Source organism: Plecotus auritus (genome assembly GCF_963455305.1).
Source record: "Plecotus auritus genome assembly, chromosome: 9".
Taxonomy (NCBI): domain Eukaryota; kingdom Metazoa; phylum Chordata; class Mammalia; order Chiroptera; family Vespertilionidae; genus Plecotus; species Plecotus auritus.
In genome coordinates this window covers 70,964,994-70,988,544 of record NC_137783.1, presented here as the reverse complement: position 1 = coordinate 70,988,544, position 23,551 = coordinate 70,964,994, and the positions used below count along the sequence as shown (strand labels likewise).

The 23,551-nt window shown below is 42.4% G+C and overlaps 1 pseudogene across 1 annotated transcript; it reads right to left on the bottom strand.

Annotated features, from left to right (window-relative positions):
- Nucleotides 1-4,799: 4,799 nt before the first annotated feature.
- LOC308233556 (sterol-4-alpha-carboxylate 3-dehydrogenase, decarboxylating-like) lies at nucleotides 4,800-11,814 on the bottom strand (annotated as a pseudogene). Its single transcript has 3 exons — nucleotides 11,810-11,814; nucleotides 6,030-6,264; nucleotides 4,800-5,577 (listed from the first exon to the last, which is right to left on the bottom strand). The product of its transcript is annotated as a sterol-4-alpha-carboxylate 3-dehydrogenase, decarboxylating-like (transcript).
- Between the last annotated feature and the right edge of the window lie 11,737 nt (nucleotides 11,815-23,551).

The following is a 23,551-nucleotide window of genomic DNA, read 5'->3' as shown; positions in this document are numbered from 1 at the left end:
AGTCAGTTACCATTCTTGTTATGTTTATGCAAATAATCAGGCCAAATTAAATACAATAGATAAATTAGTCTTGATTTGGCTCTTTTGATAAACATGGGGGTAATTTTGAGGAGAAAAATTCTATTTCAATTGAAGTTATTAAAACTGAAAGATTTTCTTTCCCTTCTACCAGACTATTTGTTACAGTTTGTCTTCACCAGTTCACAAGCCCACCTCCTTCTGTGCCCAGGCCTCATTGTCCCTCTGACAGACAGCAAGGATCTCTTGACTTTGAGAGAAACCTCTGACCCGCCTCAGCAGGAAGTAGCTAGAAGAGCCCACCGACGTCCATTTTCCCTAAAAGAATTCAGAGCCAGGATCCTTGAGGTAATATATTAAGCAGTTAGACAGACATGAGCAGAGCAAGGACGATGGGCCAACTAGCACTACCAGATGTAATTAAGTCTTTCCATCTCTACCTATGTGAGACAAAGGGACTCCCCAAGAAGCAAGAGGGAATGAGGCTGCAGATGAAGCAGCCCAGGAGGCTGCCCTAAAACCAGTGGGGCCTCTAGTGACTCTTCCAAACCCTGACCTACCCACCTCACCAGCTTACATGGAAACCCAATCTAGAAAAGCTAAAATCCATAACCAATCTTTACTCAAGTTCTTACAGGCTTTACAGTCCACCCAGAAAGCAGCCCAGAAGCATGTCCAAGGTACTCCGCCTATACCAACTTCTGATCCAATCCATCCTTCCACCCTGGTGACTCTGTTTGGATAAAGAAATTTGCCACACAAGGACTGACTCCTACCTGGAAAGGACCACCCCCACAGCAGTCAAGGTCAATGGGATCCCGACATGGCTTCATCACACCTGGGTTAAGACAGCCCAGGCAAAATAGAGAGTCCAGGACTCTTCGGACCCTCTAAAGATTAGTCTTGGCCCTCATTCTGGGTCCTTATCTTATAAACAGGCCCACTGACTTTATTCAGCAGAGAATTAATTCTATCAAGCTTATAGTCCTCAGGGGTTAATATAACTCCCTCGCCAACAATGACCCAAAAGAGTCAATGATTTGACTCATGTACATAAAACCAGTGGGGAATGAAGCATCCATCTTATATAAAAACTGCTGTTTGAAATTTTAACCCTGTTATTTTCGCTTCTATAAACGCTTGCTTGCTTAAATAATAAGGAAAATAAGACTACTCCCATTCCAGAGAGGCCATGGACTATGCCCCAGACAGAGTTGTCAGTGCTGACACCAGGCCAGGCCTTGAGATTTGGTCTCATGGCCCCTTCCCAGCACATAGGCCTTCTTTCCCAGAAGGCCCGGAAGTCTCATTCCAAACTTGGGAGACAAAAGAGCTGGGAAAAGTATAAATAGAAGAGGTTTCCTCCATGTGGGGGGCCCAGAATTTGAAAGGCACATTTTTCTCTGGCCCTGCCCTTAATAAAATGTAACTCCCTTTCTCTAAGCATGGCTTGGTTTTTTTTCCGGTCTTCTGTAACAAAAGCAGAGGCTCTCTCCTGTTGTTTCTTCTACCCTAAGCCCCTCCTTTGTTTTGGTATTGGGTGGAGCCCAGGCTACTGTGGGCCGGCCTCTGCCAGCCAGCACTGTGTGGGTTTTGACTTCACGCAGGGGAGATTTCATGACACGAGTCCAAGCGATTTGGAGAGTATATTTATTAAAGCTGGGCACAGTGAAACAAGGAAGGACTTAGTGCTTTCCATAAGACCAGGAACAAGACAAGGATGTCCATTTTCACCACTTTTATTCAACATAGCCACAAAAATCAGACAAGAAAAAGAAATAAAAGTAATTTAAGTGGAGAAAACGTAAAACTGTCATTATTTACAGATTGCATGATACTAAATACAGAGAACCATAAAGATTCCACCAAGAAACTATTAGAACTGACAAATAAATTGAATAAAATAGCAGGGTACAAATTTCATAATCAGATATCAGCTGCATTTTATACACCAATAACAAACTATCAGAAAGAGACATTTTTAAAAATCCCATGTATAATTTCATAGAAAATACCTAGGAATAAAGTCAACCAACAAAGTAAAAGATCTGTACTCAGAAAACTGTAAGACATTGAAGAATGAAATTGAAGAAGATACAAATAAATGGAAGTATATACCATTTTCATAGATAGGAAGAATTAACATTGTTAAAATGGCCACACTACCCAAAGCAATCTACAGATTCAATGCAACCCCTACCAAAATACCAATGGCATTTTCACAGAACTAGAACAAATAACCCTAAAATTTATATGGAACCACAAATGTCCTGAATAGCCACAGCAATCTTGAGAAAGAAGAACAAAGTTAGAGATGTTCCACTACCTGATATCAAACTATACTACAAGGCTATAGTAATCAAAACTGCATGGTACTGGTATAAAAACAAACAGATCAATGAAACAGAATAGAGAGCCCCGAAATAAATCCATACCTACATGGTCAATTAACCTATGACAAAGAAGGCAAAAGTATACAACTAAGTAAAGACAGTCTCTTCAATAAATGGTGTTGGGAAAACTGGAGAGAAACATGCAAAAAATAAAACTAGACTACTTTTTTACTCCATATGCAAGAATAAATTCAAAATGGATTAAAGACTTAAATGTAGTACCCCAAACCATAACCCCCCAGAAGGAAACACAGGCAGTAAACTTGTTGACATTACTCTTAGTAATATTATTTTGGATATCATCAACAAAACAAGGGGATATATGTAATACTTTCAACAATAAACATTTTTTTAAAAACAACAAGAAGACGACCCACTGAATGGAAGAAGATAGTCACCAATGATACATCTGACTAGGGGTTAATATCCAAATATGAAAACTCATACAACTTAATACCAAAGAAAAAAATCTGATTAAAAAATGGGCAGAGGATCTGAATAGACACTTCTCCAAAGAGGACCTACAGATGGCTAATAGAATATGAAAAGATGTTCAACATCTCTAATCATTAGAGAAACGCACATAAAAACCACAATGAGATAGCACCTCACACTTGTCAGAATGGCTACCATCAATAAATCAACAAACAACAGGTGTTGGTGAGGATGTGGAGAAAAGGGAACCCTCATGCACTGTTGGTGTGGACATAGATTGGTGCATCCACTATGGAAAATGTATGGTGGGTCCTCAAAAAACTAAAAATAGGCCTGCCTTATGACTCAATGATTCCATTTCTGGGTATATGTCTGAAGAAACCAAAACACTAATTTGAAAGAATATAGGCACCCTTAAGTTCATTGAAGCATTATGTACAATAGTTAGGATTTGGAAGCAACCTAAGTGTCCATGGATAGACAAATGGATAAAGAAGTGGTACAGCCCCGCTGGTGTGGCTCAGTGATTGAGCATCAACCAGGAGGTCACTGTTCGATTCCTAGTCAAGGCATATGCCCGGGTTGTGGGCTTGATTCACACTATCCCCAGTATGGAGGCAGCCACTCATGATTGTCTCTCATCATTGGTGTTTCTATCTCTCTCTCTCTCCCTTCCACTCTTTTTTTATTTATTTTATTTTTTTAATATATTTTATTGATTTTTTACAGAGAGGAAGGGAGAGGGATAGAGAGTTATAAACATCAATCAGCTGCCTCCTGCACACCTCCTACTGGGAATGTGCCCATAACCAGGGTACATGCCCTTGACAGGAATCGAACCTGGGACCCTTCAGTCCACAGGCTGACGCTCCATCCACTGAGCCAACCGGTTAGGGCTCTTTTTTTTTTTTTTTTTTTCTGGCGTGTACAATGTCTTTATATCAACCTCCCTAACTGCGGACAAAATCAGAGAAGAAAACAGGTCTTGAAGATTACATGTCAATTAATCTTAGAAGAAACCAGGTTCTGTAAGCAGAACATCACCAGGAAAGAGAGAATGCTGAGTCATTATATTTGCTAGGCCTTCTGGAAATTGGCCGGAAGGGTTCTGTGTGAGGGGTTCTATGAGTGAAGTGCCCTTTCTTCACCAGTTAAAGGAGTTTCTGCCCAAACGCCAAGCAAATAACAGAGACTTTCTGTCTGACCTTTCCCATACCTCATCATCAAGCAGTCAGATGTCCTACGTCAGGAGTTGCTAAACAGCTGAAAGAGCATGCCATGGGGACAGACCACCACTGTGCCACTAAAGACATTTCATGATAAAGTGAAATGTGGCCATGACAGAATGTTTTATGAAGAAAACAAAACAAAACAATGCAACAGGCACTGCAGCTGGGCCTTGGAGAACTTGGAAGCATGTAAGGAGGGGAACCACGAGGGATTGAGGGGGAGGGTTACAGTTGCTTAAGCTTTTTAGAAGTGTTTGCTCTAAACTCTAAAATGTACACTTGCAGTCTCACCATGTGTTTCTGTTTCTCCTCTAGGATGTTTGTAATATGTGGCTCCTTGAACAGTCTGTGGCTTCTACTCTTGTATTTTTTTGCGTGGAAATGAATCTAGTTCTCCATCCTCAATTAGCAATGGGTTCGGTTCTTTGCTACAGCTTCCTTGATTATGTACAAGGACAGTGGGATGATCAGGACCCAGGAGAGAGATGGGATGGGCGAGAGAGAACACAAAACAGAAGAATGCAAAGCTGCCCGCTAAAGTCCAAGTCTGAGCCTGTGCTTCCACTAAGGCTTCACTTGTGGTCATGGAAAGGCCGGGTGTGCTCCTACATAACTGGCAGGAGGTACCTGAGCTCAGAAGAAAGTCACTTGAAGGTTAGTGTATTGATCCACGAGGAGAGGTATTGGAGGCGGAATGTGGTGAGAGGGCCCAGTCTCGGGGGCCTCACTTGACCCTCCACAGGTGGTGGAAGCTCTGCACAGTTCTTTCCACGGTGTCGTCCACGTTGACCAGCAGCTGGTAGCCCAGGGCCTTTTTGGCTCTCTCGCAGCTGTAGTAGTGGAATGTGCCAGCCAGCGCAACCCGCATCTGGTGAATGTGGGCTGGAGTTGGATGACAGGACTGATCACCATCACCAGGAGGGACAGCAGGAGGGACAAGTAGTAAGCCACCCAGTAGGGGATGTGGTACTTGGGGGCTTTGTAATTGAGGCCTGTCAGAATGCGGGACAGGAATGTCCAAAAGGGGATGGGTTTGGTGTTGGTGATGTGGAATGCCTTCCCACCCAAGGCTGTGTCTTAGGAGAGGCATTCTGCAGCCAGAATATGTCTGTGAACCACGTTCTCCACGAAGGTGAAGTCCATCAAGTTTTCCCCGTTTCTTATCATGAACTTCATCTTGCCTTTTTTGGCTGCTTCGAAGAGAATAGGAACCAGTGGGGGGTTCCTTGGGCTGAAAATGCCATGGCGGGGGGTGGGGGGCGCTACGGATGGCTGTGGTTAAGAAATTCCTCTCAGGATCATTGGCACAGGACTTCTCTCTCCTGTAAGATCTTTGTCTCCATGTAGTAGTCAATGGGTTTCATGGCATAAGGGAGGTCCTCAGTTCCATTCTTGATGTCAACGCTCTCAAAAATGACACTAGCACTGCTGGTTAAAATGAGTTTATGAACCCCAGCCTTTTTGCAAGTTTCAATGACATTCCTGGTGCCAATGTAGTTCACTCTATTTTTTTAAAATATTCTTTTAAAATATATTTTATTGATTTTTTACAGAGAGGAAGGGAGAGGGAGAGAGAGTTAGAAACATCAATGAGAGAGAAACATAGATTAGCTGCCTCCTGCACACCCCCTACTGGGGATGTGCCTGCAACCAAGGTATGTGCCCTTGACCAGAATCGAACCTGGACCCTTCAGTCTGCAGGCCGACATTCTATCCACTGAGCCAAACCAGTTAGGGCTTTAATATTTTTATTTATTTCAGAAAGGAAGGGATGGGGAGAGAGAAACATCAATGATGAGAGAGAATCATTGATTGGCTGCCTCTTGCACGCCCCTATTGAGGATCAAGTCCACAACTGGGTAATGTGCCCTTGACCAGAATCGAACCTGGGACCCTTCAGTTTGCAGGCCGACGCTCTATCAACTGAGCCAAACCATCTAGGGCTGTAATTCACTCTATAAGAGAGTTCCTTGTTGTTACTGGATGGTGGGGGTGATGTGCAGTGGAAAACTGTGCTTACACCTCCCAGAGCTGGGTACAAGTCCTATTGGCTGCAGAGATCGCCCAGGAAGAACTGCACCTGCGGGTTATCGAAACCCTGCCGCATATTGAACACACTGACAGTGTAGCCTCTTGCCAGCAACTGCTCCACCATGTGCTGCCCCAGGAACCCAGAGCCACTTCTTGGCCTTCAACTGGTGAAGTCCAAGTGCTTCACTCAACTTCCGGGCCAGAGGAGGAGGGCTGCTGACAGGACCCAATGAAGAGAAGAGTGAGTGAAGCGATTTTCTCCTCTCTGCTGGGGCAAGTTCCACATGGCTGAGTCCCGTCTGTAGACGTCCCCCTTGAAAGTCTCAGCACAGCTGCAGCCAGCACCTACAGAGCTGTGGTCGCTGGCCGCCACCCTTTTCTTGTGGCCCGTGGCCCTTCCTCTCTCCTTTTTAGTTTATTTGCAAGGACACTGCAGTGCCTCATTTGAGAGAGATCTTTCTAGGCCCTCTAGAATCTAGGGGAATGTGGAGCCAATACGCTGATCATCAGGATGGATGCAACACTGTTCCAATCACTTAGCTCCGTGGTCAGCAAACTGCGGCTCACGAGCCACATGCGGCGCTTTGGCCCCTTGAATGTGGCTCTTCCACAAAATACCATGGCCTGGACGAGTCTATTTTGAAGAAGTGGCGTTAGAAGAAGTTTAAGTTTAAAAAATTTGGCTCTCAAAAGAAATTTCAATCGTTGTACTGTTGATATTTGGCTCTGTTGACTAATGAGTTTGCTGACCACTGACTTAGCTGAATATCCAAGGCCCCATAGAAAAGAAAGACTTTCTTTTTTTTCTTTATTGATTAAGGTATTACATATGTGTCCTTATTCCCCCTTACCCCCCACCCCACCCTACCCCCGCTGGTGCCCTTATCCCCCTAGTGTCTGTGTCCATTGGTTATGCCTATATGCATGCATACAAGTCCTTTGGATGATCTCTCCCCTTTCCCCCCACCCTCCCCTGCCTTCCCTCTGAGGTTTGACAGTCTGATAGATGCTTCTCTGTCTCTGGATCTGATTTTGTTCATCAGTTTATGTTGTTCATTATAGTCCACAAATGAGTGAGATCATGTGGTATTTATCTTTCTCTGACTGACTTATTTCGCTTAGCATAAGGCTCTCCAGGTCCATCCATGCTGTTGCAAATGGTAGGAGTTCCTTCCTTTTTACAGCAGAGTAGTATTCCATTGTGTAGATGTACCACCGTTTTCTAATCCACTCATCTGCTGATGAGCATTTAGGCTGTTTCCAAATCTTAGCTATTGTAAATTGTGCTGCTATGAAGATAGGGATGCATATATCCTTTCTGATTGGTGTTTCTAGTTTCTTGGGACATATTCCTAGAAGTGGGATCACTGGGTCAAATGGGAGTTCCATTTTTAGTTTTTTGAGGAAACTCCATACTGTTCTCCACAGTGGCTGCACCAGTCTGCATTCCCACCAGCAGTGCATGAGGGTTCCTTTTTTTCTGCATCCTTGCCAGCACTTGTCATTTGTTGATTTGTTGATGATAGCCATTCTGACAGGTGTGAGATGGTACCACATTGTCGTTTTTATTTGCATCTCTTGCATGATTAGTGACTTTGAGTATCTATACAAATAATAGAAGAATATGCAAATTGTCCAGGACGCCATCACAGTAACAGTAACAACTGAACAGCAGGCTGTGTGGGGCAACAAGGCCGGCAGGGGTTTAGTGAGGGACAACCAATCGACTGAACAGCAGGCTGCGTGGGGCAACCAGGCCAGCAGGGGGTTAGAAGGGACAACCAAATGACTGAACAGCAGGCTGTGTGGGGCAACCAGGCCAGCAGGGGAGTTAGTGAAGGATGACCAAACAACTGAACAGCAGGCTGCATGGGGTGACCAGGCCAGCAGGGGGGAAGTTGGGGGTGACCAAGCCAGCAGGGGGGGCAGTTAGGGGTAATCAGGCCAGCAGGCAGAGGCAGTTAGTGGTGATCAGGGTGGCAGGGGGGGAAGTTAGGGGTGATCAGGCAGGCAGGCAGGTGAGCAGTTAGGAGCCAGCAGTCCCAGATTGTGAGAGGGATGTCCGACTGCCGGCTTAGGCCCGATCCTTGGAATCGGGCCTAAGCCGGCAGTCGGACATCCCCCGAGGGGTCCCCAATTGGAGAGGGTGCAGGCTGGGCTGAGGGGACCCCCCTCCTGTGCACAAATTTTGTGCACCGGGCCTCTAGTGTTTTCATATGTCTCTTGGCCTTCTGTATGTCTTCTTTCGAAAAGTATGTATTTAGGTCTGTTGCCCATTTTTTGATTGGATTGTTTATCTTCCTTTTGTTAAGTTGTATGAGTTCTCTATAAATGTTGGAGATTAAACCCTTATCAGAAATAACATTGGCAAATATGTTCTTCCATGCACTGGGCTTTCTTGCTGTTTTGTTGACAGTTTCTTTTGCTGTGCAGAAGCTTTTTATTTTGATGTAGTCCCATTTGTTTATTTTCTCTTCAGTTTCTATTGCCCTAGGAGTTGTTTCTATTGCTTTTTATTTTGATGTAGTCCCATTTGTTTATTTTCTCTTCAGTTTCTATTGCCCTAGGAGTTGTTTCTATTGCTTTGGCATATGTCTGAGATTTTGTTGCCTGTGGATTCCTCTAAGATTTATGGTTTCCCATCTTATGTTTAAGTCCTTTATCCATTTTGAGTTTATTTTTGTGGCTGGTGTAAGTTGGTGGTCTAGTATCATTATTTTGCATGTATCTGTCCAATTTTCCCAACACCATTTATTGAAGAGTCTGTCTTGACTCCATTGTATGCTATTGCCTCTTTTGTCAAATATTAATTGAGCATAATGGTTTGGGTCAATTTCTGGGTTCTCTAACCTATTCCATTGGTCTATATGTCTGTCCTTGTGCCAGTACCAGGCAGTTTTGAGAACAGTAGCTTTGTAATATAGCTTGGTATCTAGTATTGAGATCCTTCCTACTTTGTTCTTCTTTCTCAGGATTGCTGCAGCTATTCGGGGTCTTTTTTTTATTCCAGATGAATTTTTAGAAAGTTCATTCTAAGTCTGTGAAATATGCCATTGGTATTTTAATGGGGAATGCATTGAATCTATAGATTGCTTTGGGTAGTATGGACATTTTAATGATGTTGATTCTACCAATCCATGAATACAGTATGTTCTTCCATCTGTATGTCTTCCTCTATCTCTTTTTCCAGTGTCCTATAGTTTCCTGAGTACAGGTCTTTTACCTCCTTAGTTAAGTTTATTCCTAGGTATCTTAATCTTTTTTGGTGCAATGGTAAATAGGATTTTTTTTAAACCTCTCTTTCTGTAAATTCACTATTGGTGTATAAAAATGCCATAGATTTATTGGTGTTAATTTTGTATCCTGCTACATTACCGAATTCATTTATTAAGTCTAATAATTTTTTGATGGAGTCTTTAGGGTTTTCTATGTACAGTAGCATGTCATCTGTGAATGACAGTTTTAATGAAAAGACAAGTCTTAATGTAGACATTGAAAGAGCTGTTTTGCTGTCTCTGTAACACACTGGGGCTCAAACAACATGATTTGGGACCCTCTCTGAGTGTGTAACAGGAAGAGTGAGAGAAATTATTCCCTACTCTACTACCGATTGCTTTTTTACCCAGGAGACTCTAGGTATAGCATGGGAAAGAGCCAGAGCACCCAGGAGAAGAGGGGAGGCACAAGCTGCGAGCTGGGAGTCTTCAGCGAGGACACAGCAAAGCACCGGAGGGCAGCAGTGTGTATTGCTCCCATCTGAGCAGTGGTCGTTCCTGGCAGGAGCTGCCCTCCCAGGCAGCATCACAGGAGGCAGTTTGACGGGTCAGCTCAGAGCAGCAGCAGATCTTGATGGAACACTGTGGATATTTTGTGGATAAATAAAATTGGCCCATGAAGATGCCAGGAATATTGAGGGAAGGGGATTTTCAGAGGGCTGGAGCCCCTATGTTTGCAGGTGAACCCTAAAAATCCAGCAAAAATTTCTGTAATACAGTCATTCCCAATAACGAAACCATCAGTAGACTTGAAATCACGGACATCCCCGAGGTAGCAGCCCCTGGACCGTGGCGTGCCCTGTTGTCACTCACCATGCATGTTTCAATGTTGAAAGGTTCCTTTTACTTCACAAGTCATCGAGCAAACATTCAACTACGAATTCTCCAACACCCCAACCTGCCAACAGAGTTTGAGCAGAGCCATTTTTAACATCACTGTGCCAGAGTAAGAGCTGGGGAGCAAGCCTCTGGGGCAGGTAATTCCTCTGCCTAAAAGCTGGTGCCTCTGCTTTTTCCAAAGAAAGCCTTCTCTGTGTTTGCCCTTGTCTCCAAAGGAGACAGAGAACCCTTAACTCTTCCCCTGGCAAATAGATTGTTCAGAGTCCCTTATGCCTTCCAAGAAAAATCAGGAACAGGTGGTAGCTGGGCATGTGATAGACCTAGATTCTCCATAGCCCTTGCCACTGAAGAGCCTTGCAAAGATGGTTGCCAGGTTGCTTAGTGAACTTACAGCAACAAATCTTAAGGTGTCTCTTGCCTTAGGCAACACTCTATCTTCCCACAAAACAAGTGACAGGTGCTCTCTTTGCATCTTTAATCCGTGGGGATGCAGCTATGGGGGTAGGGAGAAAAATTGATTGTACCTAATCCTGAATTCATTTTAAAGATGACTACTCAAAGGTTTAGAAGCTGAATCCTTTAGGATTTCCCAAGGTGGAAAAGATTTTTCAGTCTCCTGTTTTGGGGGAGAGAAAATAACCCACAATCTAGCTAAGTGACAAGTAAATCAAATTAAACTTAAGGAAGATAAGTTTCAAGGTTTATAAGCTTGCTATCTGAATGTAACCAAAGAAAGGGTGTAAACCAGTGGTTCTTAATCTTTAATGTCTATAATAATCACATAGGGAATGTGCCCAGTAATTCTAATTTATTAATTCTGAGTTGAGGCAGAGGCAACGGCAGCCTTATTTACTCTTCTTTCCACCACTGTCCAGAGGCTGCAAGCAACTTAATCAACTGCAACTATAGAGCCTTCATCAGATTTGTTGAGATTTTGGGGGAGAAAGCTAAGAAATTTATAAAACAAAGGAGGCTAAAGACTTGATTTCCTCCTTCCCTATCCACTACTTCTGAGTTGGGAGAAGTTTTGAACATATCTAGAGCAAGAGTGATGAGGCAGCTTTTGGTAGGATTTTGCCAGTGTATTCATCCCTTGGCTGTGGTATAGCTACACTCTGGGCTACAGACCCTACGAACAGTGAAGAGGAGAACATTAGAGTCTCCTCTGGGCTTCTAGTACCAATCCTCCACTCAGCCTATAAAGGTGAATTTCAGGCTTCGGATGGCTGTAGATACTGTCTCGGTGGCCTTCAAGTCATGGATTCCTCTTCTTACTTCTGGTCACTGGTTGTCTTAGCTCAAACTGCCATAACAAGCCACAATGGGTTCAGTGGCTTAAACACCCGAAGTTTATTTCTGAGCTTTCCTCCCATAGAGCCAGCAAGTGGTGCCATATAGGAGTCTGCATTAACCTGGCTCACACTGTTCATTCACCTAGCCCTGGTGATTCCCTGAGACCCTGCCCCACCCAACATGCAGACCCACCCAAGCCATTTCCAGTGACTTTTCCATACAAATAGCCTCTCTGGCCTCATGCTTTGGACTTGGCTAAAATATCTCAAATAAGCAGCAACTGTCCTCTTCATACCTCATATCTTTTGCTAAGTAGCCCCAGGCCTGGCACTAGCAACAGCCGTTCTTGGTGCACAGCTTGGCCTCTCCTGGGCACTTCCAAGACCACCACAAGTAGCAGCCATATAGGTCCTCTGTAGCTTGTACTGGTTAGTCCCAATTAGGGCACAGGCAGAGGCTGACCTTGCACCTCCTGTGAGGCTTCAGAGCCCATGCACCCAGTGGACAGCTTCAGACCACACCAGATTACAATTCTACGCATCCACAAGCAACACACTCAAGGAGCAGACTCAGTGAGCAGCAAAACTCCCAATGAAGCAAGTCCTGCTCCATACGGTCAATGCCTGCACAGCAACACTTCCATTGTAGTCCCAGGTGGTCCTCACAGCAGATTGGTTTGGGGTCAGTCCCCCCCAGTGATGCAAGCAGCAATCAAGGTTTAACTATAACAGGACAGTGCACACAGTCCACACAAAGGGGGGCAACTGGGGCGTCCAGCTAGAACAAGTTACTGTGGATACTGTACCACTGGGCCCTACAGGACACCTACTACAAGGCCACTCGACCAAGTAACAGATCTACCTAATACATAGAAATAAACATAGAGAAGCAGCCAAAATGCAGAGGCAAAGAAACAGGTCCCAAATGAAAGAACAGGAGAAATCTCCAGGAAAAGAACTCAATGAAATGGAGGCAAACAAACTACCAGATACAGAGTTCAAAACACTGGTTATAGGGATGCTCAAGGAACATTCCTATATGAAAAGGGACACAGAAACCATGAAAAAAAACAAGCAAAGTGAAGGATATCCTGAAACCTATATATTTTATTAACCAATTTCACCTCAATAAATTCACTTTAAAAAAAATGAAGGACACATTAATTAAAATGAAGAATAATTTACAGGGAATAACAGTAGAGTAGATGATGCCAATAATTAAGCTGATGATTTGAAATATAAGGAAGCAACAAACATCCAATCAGAATAGCAAAAAGAAAAAAGAATCCAAAAATTGGAGATAATGTAAGGAGTCTCTTGGACAACTTCAAGGGTACCAACATTCACATCATGGAGGTCAGAAGGAGAAGAAAGAGAGCAAGAAATTGAAAACGTACTTGAAAAAATAATGACAGAAGATTTCCCTAACTTGGTAAAGGAAATAGACATAAAAGTCTAGGAAGCACAGAGAGGCCAAAATAAGATTAACCCAAGGAGGTCCAGGCCAAGACACATCATAATTAAACTGCTAAAAATTAAAGACAAAGAGAGAATATTAGCTGCAGCAAGAGAAAAGCAGTTAGTTGCCTATAAGGGAGCACCAATATGAATTTCAGTTGAGCCCTGTCCAGGTAGCTCAGTTGGTTAGAGCATTGTCCCAACATGCCAAGGTTACAGGTTCAATCCCTGACCAAGGTGCATATAAGAATCAAGCAATGAGAAACCAAGATGGCAACATAAGGTATACACCTGTACGTGCTGCCTCTCACAACCACACCAAAACTACAACTAAAAGACAAAACGTCTATCACCCAGAATCATGGGAAAGTTGGCTGAGTAGAAGTTCTACAAATAGAAGGAAAGAGAAAAGAGCATTGAGACGTGCACAAGCACGGAAAAGCTGAGGTACGCAGGCGTGCGAATCGGGCTGGCGGTTGGCGACTGGGTGTGCTGTTTCTTTCAACCCAAAGCGAGACACAGCTCCCCATTACTCTGAACTCCAGTTTCCGGCGAGACTCTGGGGACACAGACCCCTACGGGGAGAAGCTGGACTGTCTGCCATTGGGTCAGAAAGTGAGGGTGGCTTTCTTGCAGAGGTGCACGCAAGAATCATTGTTTACTGCGCTGGGGTGTGGGACACGGGGACTTGGAAACGCGGAGACGCAGAGACGGCTGACTGGCAGCCATCGCTGTTTGCCATGCCCTAGTGACTCCCTGTGACCCCACCCCGTCCAATTTACAAACCCACCCAAACTGTGTGCAACGGCTTTTGCATATAAATGGCCTGCCCTATTGAAGCTTAACCTAACAAACTGCAGCTCTGGTCAGACCAGGAGAAATCTGCAGACCTCGCTGTAGCTCCTGCTGGGTGGCCTCAGACAGTAGCTGACCTGCACGCCACTGGAGATCCAGAAGCCAGTGTACCTAGTGGTCAGTGTGAGACGACACCAGATTTCAACTTCTCACATCCATAAGTGACACATTCAAGAGGCACACTCAGTGAGCACCAAAGCCCCACTGAAACAAGCCCTGCCCCATAAGGGTGTCTCCAGCACAGCAGTTCTTCCATTATAGACACAGTGGGTCCTCACAGCCAATTGGCCAGGAGTAAATTCCTCCCAGTATACCAACAGCAATCAAGACTTAACTACAACAAGACTGTGCACTCAGCCTACAAAGAGGTGTACCAAGAGTATCCACCTCAGGTGATTGGGGAGGCTGAACCACTGGGCCCTATAGGTCACCTATCACACAAAGCCACTCCATCAACACAAGGAAGCAGCTAGAATGTGGAGACAAAGAAATATGTAATGAATGAAAGAAATGGAGGAAAGCAAACTACTGGACATAGAGTTCAAAACCACATTTATAAGGTTACTCAAGAATCTGCTAAAAACCTATGAGGAACTTAGTGAGACCTTTAAAGATCTTAATGAGAATGCCAAAAAAAATGGAAAAGGACCAGTCAGAAATTAAGCATACACTGTCTGAAATCAAGAACATACAGAAATTCAACAGTAGATCAAAGGACCCTAAGAATCAAACCAAAGATTTGAAACATGAGGAAACAAAAAATACCCAACCAGAAAAACAAAAAGAAAAAAGAATCCAAAAATATGAAGATAGAGTAAGGAGCCTCTGGGACAAGTTTAAGCGTACCAACATCCGAATTTTTGGGGTGCCAGAAGAAGAGAGAGAGCAAAATATTGAAAACCTATTAGAAGAAATAATGACAGAAAACTTTCCCTACCTGGTGAAAGAAATAGACTTACAAGTCCAGGAAACACAGAAAACCTCAAACAAGAGGAATCCAAAGAGGATCACACCAAGACACATCATAATTAAAATGCCAAGGGCAAAAGGCAAAGAGAGAATCTTGAAAGCAGCAAGAGAAAAATAGTTAGTTACCTACAAGGGAGTACCCATATGACTGTCAGCTGATTTCTCGGCAGAAACTATGCAGGACAGAAGGGAGTGGCAAGAAATATTCAAAGTGATGAACAGCAAGAACCTACAACCAAGATTACTCTACCCAGCAAAGCTATCATTCAGAATTGAAGGTCAGATAAAGAGCTTCACAGACAAGAAAAAGCTAAAGGAGTTTAGCACCACCAAACCAGGATTATATGAAATGCTGAAGGGTATTCTTTAAGAAGAGGAAGAAGAAAAAGGTAAAGATAAAAATAATGAATAACAAAATGACAACAAATACATACCTATCAACAAGTGAATCTAAAAATCAAGTCAATAAAAAATCTGATGAACAGAATAAACTGATGAATATAATAGAATCAGGGGCATAGAAAGGGAGTGGACTGACAATTCTCGAGGGAAAGGGAGTGTAAGGGGTTCGGGAAGAGATTGGACAAAAATCTTACACCTATGGATGAAGACAGTGGCGGGGGGTAAGGGCATGGGGTGGGGAATCAGGTGGAGGGGAGCTATGGGAGAAAAAAAGAGGAACATATGTAATAATCTGAACAATAAAGATTTATTAAAAAAAAGAATCAACCAATGAATGCATAAATAAATGAAACAAAAAAATTGATGTTTCTCTCTCCCCTTCTCCCTGTCTCTAAATCAATCAATAAATAAAAATTAAAAAAACAACAACACTGTCAGCTGATTTTTCAACAAACACTTTGCAGACCACAAGGAATTAATTGGCAAGAAATATTCAAAGAGATAAAGAGCAAGGATCTACAACCAAGACTACCCTACTCAGAAAAGCTACCATTGAAAATTGAAGAACAGATAAGGACCTTCACAGACAAGAAAAAGCTAAAAGAGTGCATTACCACCAAACCAGTATTATATGAACTGTAATGTCTTCTTTAAGTAGAAAATAAGAAGAGAGAAACTAAAACAAAACACAATCACTTTTACCATTGCAACAACAACATCAAAAAGATAACTAGGAATAAACTTAACCAAGAAGGTAAAAGATCTGTACTCTGAAAACTATAGGACATTGAAAAAAGAAATAGAAGATACAAACAAGTGCAAGCATATTCCATGTTCATGGATTGGAAGAATTAGCATCATTAAAATGTCCATGCTACCCAAATCAATCAATAGATTCAATGCAATCCCCATTAAAATACCAATGGCATATTTCACAGATCTAGAGCAAATAATCCAAACATTTATATGGAACTAAAAAAGACCCTGAATAGCTGAACCAATCTTGATAAAGGAGAACAAAGTTGGAGGGATCACAATATCAGATATTAAATTATACTACAAAGAACAGGCATATAGATCAATGGAATGGAATAGAGATCCCAGAAATAAATCAATGTCTTTATACTCAATTAATAGTTGACAAAGGAGTAAAAACATACAATGGACTAAAGATAGTATATTCAATAAATGGTGTTGGGAAAATTGGACAGATGCATGCAAAAAAATGAAACTAGACCACCTTCTTAAACCATACACAAGAATAAACTCAAAATGGATTAAAGACTTAAATGTAAACTCGAAACGATAAGAATCCTAGAAGAAAACATAGGCAATAAAATATATGGACATTTCCAGTAGCAATATTTTTCTGATATATCGCCTCAAGCAAGAAAAACAAAAAAATAAAAATAAACAAATGGGACCACATCAAACTAAATAGTTTTTGCACAACAAAAAAACCATCAACATAATGAAAAGACAACCCACTGAACGTGAGAACATATTTGCCAATGATAGACCTGATAAGAGGTTAATATCCAAAATTTATAAAGAACTTATAAAACTCAACACCAAAAAAACAAACAAATTTTTAAAAATGAGCAAAAAACCTAAATAGACATTTCTCCAAAGAGGACATACAGATGGCCAATAGACATATGAAAAGATAGATGTGCAAAGTCACTAATCATCAGAGAAATGCAAATTAAAACCACAATGAACTTTCACCTCACACCTGTCAGAATGGCATCATCAATAAATTAACAGAGGAATCGAAGATGGCTGCCAATGGGAAGGCAGACTGCAAGATAGTGTGTGAGTGAGAAAACAAAGGGAGAGTGTGTGGTCGCACGGGGAGTGTTTGTTGGTGAGTTGAGGGACAGCTATACTCCAGGAGACTGTGGGGGACTGTCAAACGGGGCTCCCCTGACCGGGCAGCCCCCACTGCTGCTGGGTTCCCTCCCAGAGCAACTGGCTCAGACACGGAGACTGCGCCATCTTGAAGGAAAAGTGGATGTTATCGGGAGCCTGAAAATCCTGGAGAATCTACAACTACGGCACCCACCGAACAGCTGCGAACCCGAGAACACAGGTTCCCAAGTGACGCAAGCACACGGATTCAGAGGAGCTCTACACTCCACCACGGAAAGGTCAGATTTCGCCTGGGATAAGGTGAGGTCTGTGGTCCCAGCAGGAGAGAAACGTGCACGCAGAAACTGGAGACCTGGGGAAGTCTGCGCCTAGAAAAATTCGTGGCTGTTGGGGCTGGCGTGATCCGTGAATGTGGGAGTCCGCAGAGCTGCTAACAGAAGGGAACTCTAAAAAGCAAACCATTTTGATCTGGGCACAAAAGGACAGCCTAAAAAATTTAAAAGTGTGCCGGCTGCTTAGACCCAAGGAGGAAAAAAAGACTGCACAGACTTGCGCGCAGCCCCGGAGTTCACACACTTAACCCTGGCTCTTTTTTTTTTTTCTTCTTCCTCTTTAAATCCTTGCTTTTGATTATTAAGCCCAATACATAGGATCACCCAATTGGGGACACTCTAAGAGACTGCAAGGGAAAGTTGTTTTTCTGGAACCTGGGGATCAGAGCAGGGAATGACTATTAGAGAACCAGCTCTGGGGCAACCCACTCCCACAAACCGGTATTAAGTGCCACAGGGAAAACAAAATCTAAACACTAGCTAGAGCCGAAACCGGTTTGGCTCAGTGGATAGAGCGTCGGCCTGCGGACTGAAGGGTCCCGGGTTCGATTCCGGTCAAGGGCATGTACCTTGGTTGCGGGCACATCCCCAGTGGGAGGTGTGCAGGAGGCAGCTGATCGATGTTTCTCTCTCATCGATGTTTCTGACTCTCTATCCCTCTCCCTTCCTCTCTGTAAAAAATCAATAAAATATATATATAAAATAAATAAATAAAAATAAACACTAGCTAGAGAGGACCTATAGACCCGGAGGTCAATCCAGAAACACTGCCACGCAGGGGTTGAATCACAAATTGACTCTTGTCTAAACACAAATAAACTGCCTGCTTAAAAATCAGGACTGGCTTACAACACAGAGGACCAGTGGAACGCAGGGAAATTCAATACTGTTCTGACTAGGAAACAGGCGTGCCAACAGAACAGTAGAGGAAGTGAATGACCTTCACTACTGCACATTTTTATTATTTTTTTCATCTTTTACTTAAGAAACTATTTTTTTTCCTTTTTTCCTCACTTGCTTTTACCTTTTTCATTATTACATTTTTATTTTCAATCAGTGTTATTACTACTATTTTACCTTTTTTTAAAAAAGTGTCATTTTATTTTCCCTTTATTTCACTTTGGGATTAGTGTTCTACATTCTATTTTCATCTTCCCTTTAGCATCATTTTACTCTATCTCAACTTTACCTTTACACCATCACTCTCTTCCTCACTTTTCCCATTTTGTTGTCCTGTTTCTCTTACCCTATTCCTGCTTTAGATTTTCCCTATTCCTGTTTTTTAACCCCTGTTAAAATTTCCCCCTACTTATATATCTAATTTCCAGTACTCTGCTCCAAGTTCATACACACCTCTCTCTTCTCTTTCTTCACTATCCAAAATTATTTTGCCTCTCTGTCCTTTTGTTGTTGTTTGCTTGATTCTTGATTATATCGAGTTTTTATGCTTGTTTGTGAGATTGTTTCACTTTTTCTTTTTGTTTTTTTGTTTTGTTTTTGTTTGTTTTTTGCTTTTGTTTTCCCTCACCTCACTTGATATTAGTTGTTGTTTGTAGTTTGCATTCATCTCCAGGTACTTGTTGCTGGCATGTGTTGGGATTAGTGGCTGTTCTATTGGAGTTTTCTCCCCATATATATAGTTTGTTCCCCTCTTCTTTTTTATTCTCTCTCTTTTCTCTCTTATTTTGTTTTCCTTTTCCCAATTTCATTTTTGCACTAATTTTTTTTCTCTTCTTCTTTCTTTCTTATCCTCTAATTCAATTTCTCTGGTGGTCACCTTTATTTGGGGTTATTAATATCGTGAATACATTTGCGTTCAGTGTCTTGTGCATTGTGTCTTGTTGTGTTGTATTTTGTGCCTTTAAATAACACAGGAGAGAGAGAACTACATAACCAGACACCCGGAGAAGAGAGACCATGGGGAGACAAAGAAACAGCCCACATATGAAAGAAAAGCAGGCATCACCAGAAAAGGAAGTTAAAAAAATGAAGGCAAGCAACCTGCCAGAGAAAGAATTCAGAGAAATGGTCATAAGGTGGCTGAAAAGAATGGAAGACAAATTCGACAATATGAGTAAGAAACAAGAGGAAATGAAGAAGAACCAAGAAGAAATGAAAAATGACATTGCTGCTGTAAAGAACTCAATAGAAAGCATCCAGAGTAGACTAGAAGAAGCAGAGGACCGCATCAGTGAGCAAGAAGACAAGGTAGGAAAAAATACCCAAGTAGAGCAGCTTCTGGAAAAGAAAATTAAAAAGCAGCAGGAGAGCCTAAGGGAACTTTGGGGCAACACAAAACAAAACAACATCCACATAATAGGGGTTCCAGAAGGAGAGGAAACTGAGCAAGGAATAGAAAACCTGTTTGAAGAAATAATGGTAGAAAACTTCCCTGATATAGGGAAGAAAAAAACTCACACAAATCCAAGAAGTTCACAGAGTCCCAAGCAAAATGAACCCAAAAAGACCGATGCCAAGGCACATCATAATTAAATTCGCAAACACCAACAACAAAGTAAGAATTTTAGAATTCCTGGTCAGGGCACATGCCTGGGTTGTGGGCTCTATCCCCACAACCCAGGTGATGTGCAGGAGGCAGCTGATCAATGATGCTCTCTCATCATTGATGTTTCTACCTCTCTCTTCCTCTCCCACCCTCTCTGAAATAAATAAAAACATATTTAAAAATAAATAAATAAAAGATTTCAGAAACCAAGATGGCGGCATAGGTAAACACCTAAACTGCTGCCTCGCACAACAATTTCAAAACTACAACTAAAAGACAGAACGGACACCATCCAGAACCACAGGAAAGCTGGCTGAGTGAAAATTCTACAACTAGAAGGAAAAAGAAAAGCTCACAGAGAATTGGAGGTACGGCAAACGGGCTTTGTGGGTGCAGAGAGGAAGGGCGGCTGAGAGCCTGGCTGACTTTCTCTGGCGGAAGGGGGAAGGAAGCCTCCGACCGCACTGAACCCCAGTTCTGACTGCACTGAACCCCAGTTCTGACTGCAGTGAACCCCAGTTCCGGGCGAACCCCTGGGGACCCACGCTCTTACGGGGGGAGTCTGGACTCTAGGGCAGAGACTCGAGCTGGGAAAGGCAGAAGTCTGAAGGCGCGCGCGGGCCAGTGCGCACAAAGGCTGCGGAGGTTGCCACAGGCTTTCCCTAGTGGAAGGGAGTCAGAGGATCCTGACTGCACTGAGCCCCAGTTCTGACTGCAGTGAACCCCAGTTCCAGGCGAGCCCCTGGGGACCCACGCTCTTGTGGGGGGAGTCTGGACTCTCAGGCGGAGACTCGAGCTGGGGAAGGCGGAGGACTGAAAGCACACATGCGCGCAAGGGCAAGGCTGACAGGAAGCCAAGGCTGAGACTCCACCCCATCCAAGCTGAGCACAGAGCCTATTGCAATTTGGCAAGTCTAATCCTATAAGGCTGTCTCCAGCACCGAACTTCTCCCAGCATAGACACAGCTGATCCATATAGCCAACTGACCTGGAGGTCAATTCTTCCCAGTGATACCAACAACAATAAAGACTTAATCACAACAAGGCTGTACACACAGTCCACAAAGGGGTGCACCAAGAGTGTCCACCTCAGGTTAACTGGGGAAGCAGACCCACTGGGCCTTATTGGAAACCTAGCACAAATATCTACCTTACCAACTCAGGGAATCAGTGAAAATGCGGGGTCAAAGAATCAGATCACAAACGAAAGAAATGGAGGAAAACAAACGACTGGATATAGAATTCAAAACCACGGTTATAAGAATTTTTAAGAATATCCTAGAAAAGGCCGATAAATATAACGAGACCCTCGAAGATATGAAAAAGGACCAACTAGAAATTAAACATACACTGACTGAAATAAAAAATATTATACAGAGACCCAGAAACAGAATAGAGGAACACAAGAATCAAGCCAAAGAATTGAAATACAAAGAAGCAAAAAACACTCAACCGAAAAAGCAAAAAGCAAAAAAAAAAATCCAAAAAGTTGAAGATAATGTAAGAAGACTCTGGGACAACTTCAAGCGTACCAACATCAGAATTATGGGGGTGCCAGAAGAAGAGAGAGAGCAAGATACTGAAAACCTATTTGAAGAAATAATCACCGAAAACTTCCCCCACCTGGTGAAAGAAATAGACTTACAAGTCCAGGAAGCCCACAGAACCCCAAACAAAAGGAATCCAAAGAGGACCACACCAAGACACATCATAATTAAAATGCCAAAAGCAAAAGACAAAGAGAGAATATTAAAAGCAGCAAGAGAAAAACAGTTAATTACCTACAAGGGAGCACCCATACGACTGTCAGCTGACTTCTCAACAGAAACTATGCAGGCCAGACGGGAGTGGCAAGAAATTTTCAATGTGATGAATAGCAAGAACCTACAACCAAGATTACTCTACCCAGCAAAGCTATCATTCAGAATTGAAGGGCAGATAAAGAGCTTCACAGATAAGAAAAAGCTGAAGGAGTTCATCACCACCAAACCAGTATTATATGAAATGCTGAAAGGTATTCTTAAAGAAGAGGAAGAAGAAAAAAGTAAAGAGAAAAATTATGAACAACAAATACATATCTATCAACAAGTGAACCTAAAAATCAAGTGAATTAAAAACCTGAGGAACAGAATAATCTGGTGAATATAATAGAATCAGGGGCATAGAAAGGGAGTGGACTGATAATTCTCAGGGGGAAAGGGGTATGGGGGTTCATGAAGAGAATGGACAAAAATCATACACCTATGGATGAGGACAGTGGGGGGGAGGTAAGGGCAGAAGGTGGTGTGGGAAATGGGTGGAGGGGAGCTATGGGGGGGAAAAGGAGAAATAATTGTAATAATCTGAATAAAGATTTATTTAAAAAAAAAAGTAAGAATTTTAAAAGCAGCCAGAGACAGACAGAAAGTTACCTACAAAGGATCCCTCATCAGACTAGCAACTGATTTCTCAACAAAAATACGTCAGGCCAGAAGGGAATGGAATGAAATATACAAAGTCATGCAAAGGAAGGGTCTGAATCCAAGAATACTGTACCCAGCATGGTTATCAATCAAAATTGAAGGTGAAATCAGGAGCTTCACAGACAAAAAAGGACTAAGGGAGTTTATTACAACCAAACCAGCAATGCAAGAAATGCTAAAGGGTCTGCTGTAAAAAAAAGAAATAGGAAGCAAAGAAGGAACACAGGGGTAAAGAATAAAAATTGCGACATATAAGCACCTATCAATAATAAGTTTAAATGTAAATGGATTAAATGCCCCAATCAAAATACATAGGGTAACAGATTGGATAAGAAAACACGACCCATATATCTGCTGTCTACAAGAAACCCACATCAGAAAAAAAGACGCACACAGACTGAGGGTGAAGGGATGGAAAAAGGTTTTTCAGGCAAATGGAAATGAAAAAAAAGCTGGGGTAGCAATACTTATATCTGACAAATTAGATCTCAAAGTGAAGGACATAGCAAGAGATAAGGAAGGCCACTTCATAATACTAAAGGGAGCAATCCAACAAGAAGGAATAACTCTGGTAAACATATGCGCACCCAATACAGGAGCACCCAAATACATTAAAAAAAAAACAAACTCCTGGAGGATATCAAGGGAGAGATTGACAGCAATACAATCATAGTAGGAGACTTTAATACCCCACTATCACCATCGGACAAATCCTCTAAACAAAAAATCAGCAAAGAAACATCAATCCTAAATGACTCACTAGACCAGATGGAATTAATTGACATCTTCAGAACATTTCACCCCAAAGCCACAGAATATACATTCTTCTCAAGTGCACATGGGTCATTTTCAAAGATATACCATATGTTGGGTCATAGGCAAAGATACCATATGTTGGGTCATAGGCAAAGTCTCTTCAAATTCAAGAAGATAGAAATCATATCAAGCATCTTCTCAGATCACAGTGGCATAAAACTGGAAATCAACTACAATAAAAACAATCCAAAAAAATCAAACACATGGAGACTAAAGAGCATGCTATTAAACAATGACTGGGTTATCAGAGAGATCAAAGAAGAAATAAAAAAACATAATGGCAACAAATGATAATGAAAACACAACAATCCAAAATCTATGGGACACAGCGACAGCAGTCTTGAGAGGGAAGTTCATAGCTCTACA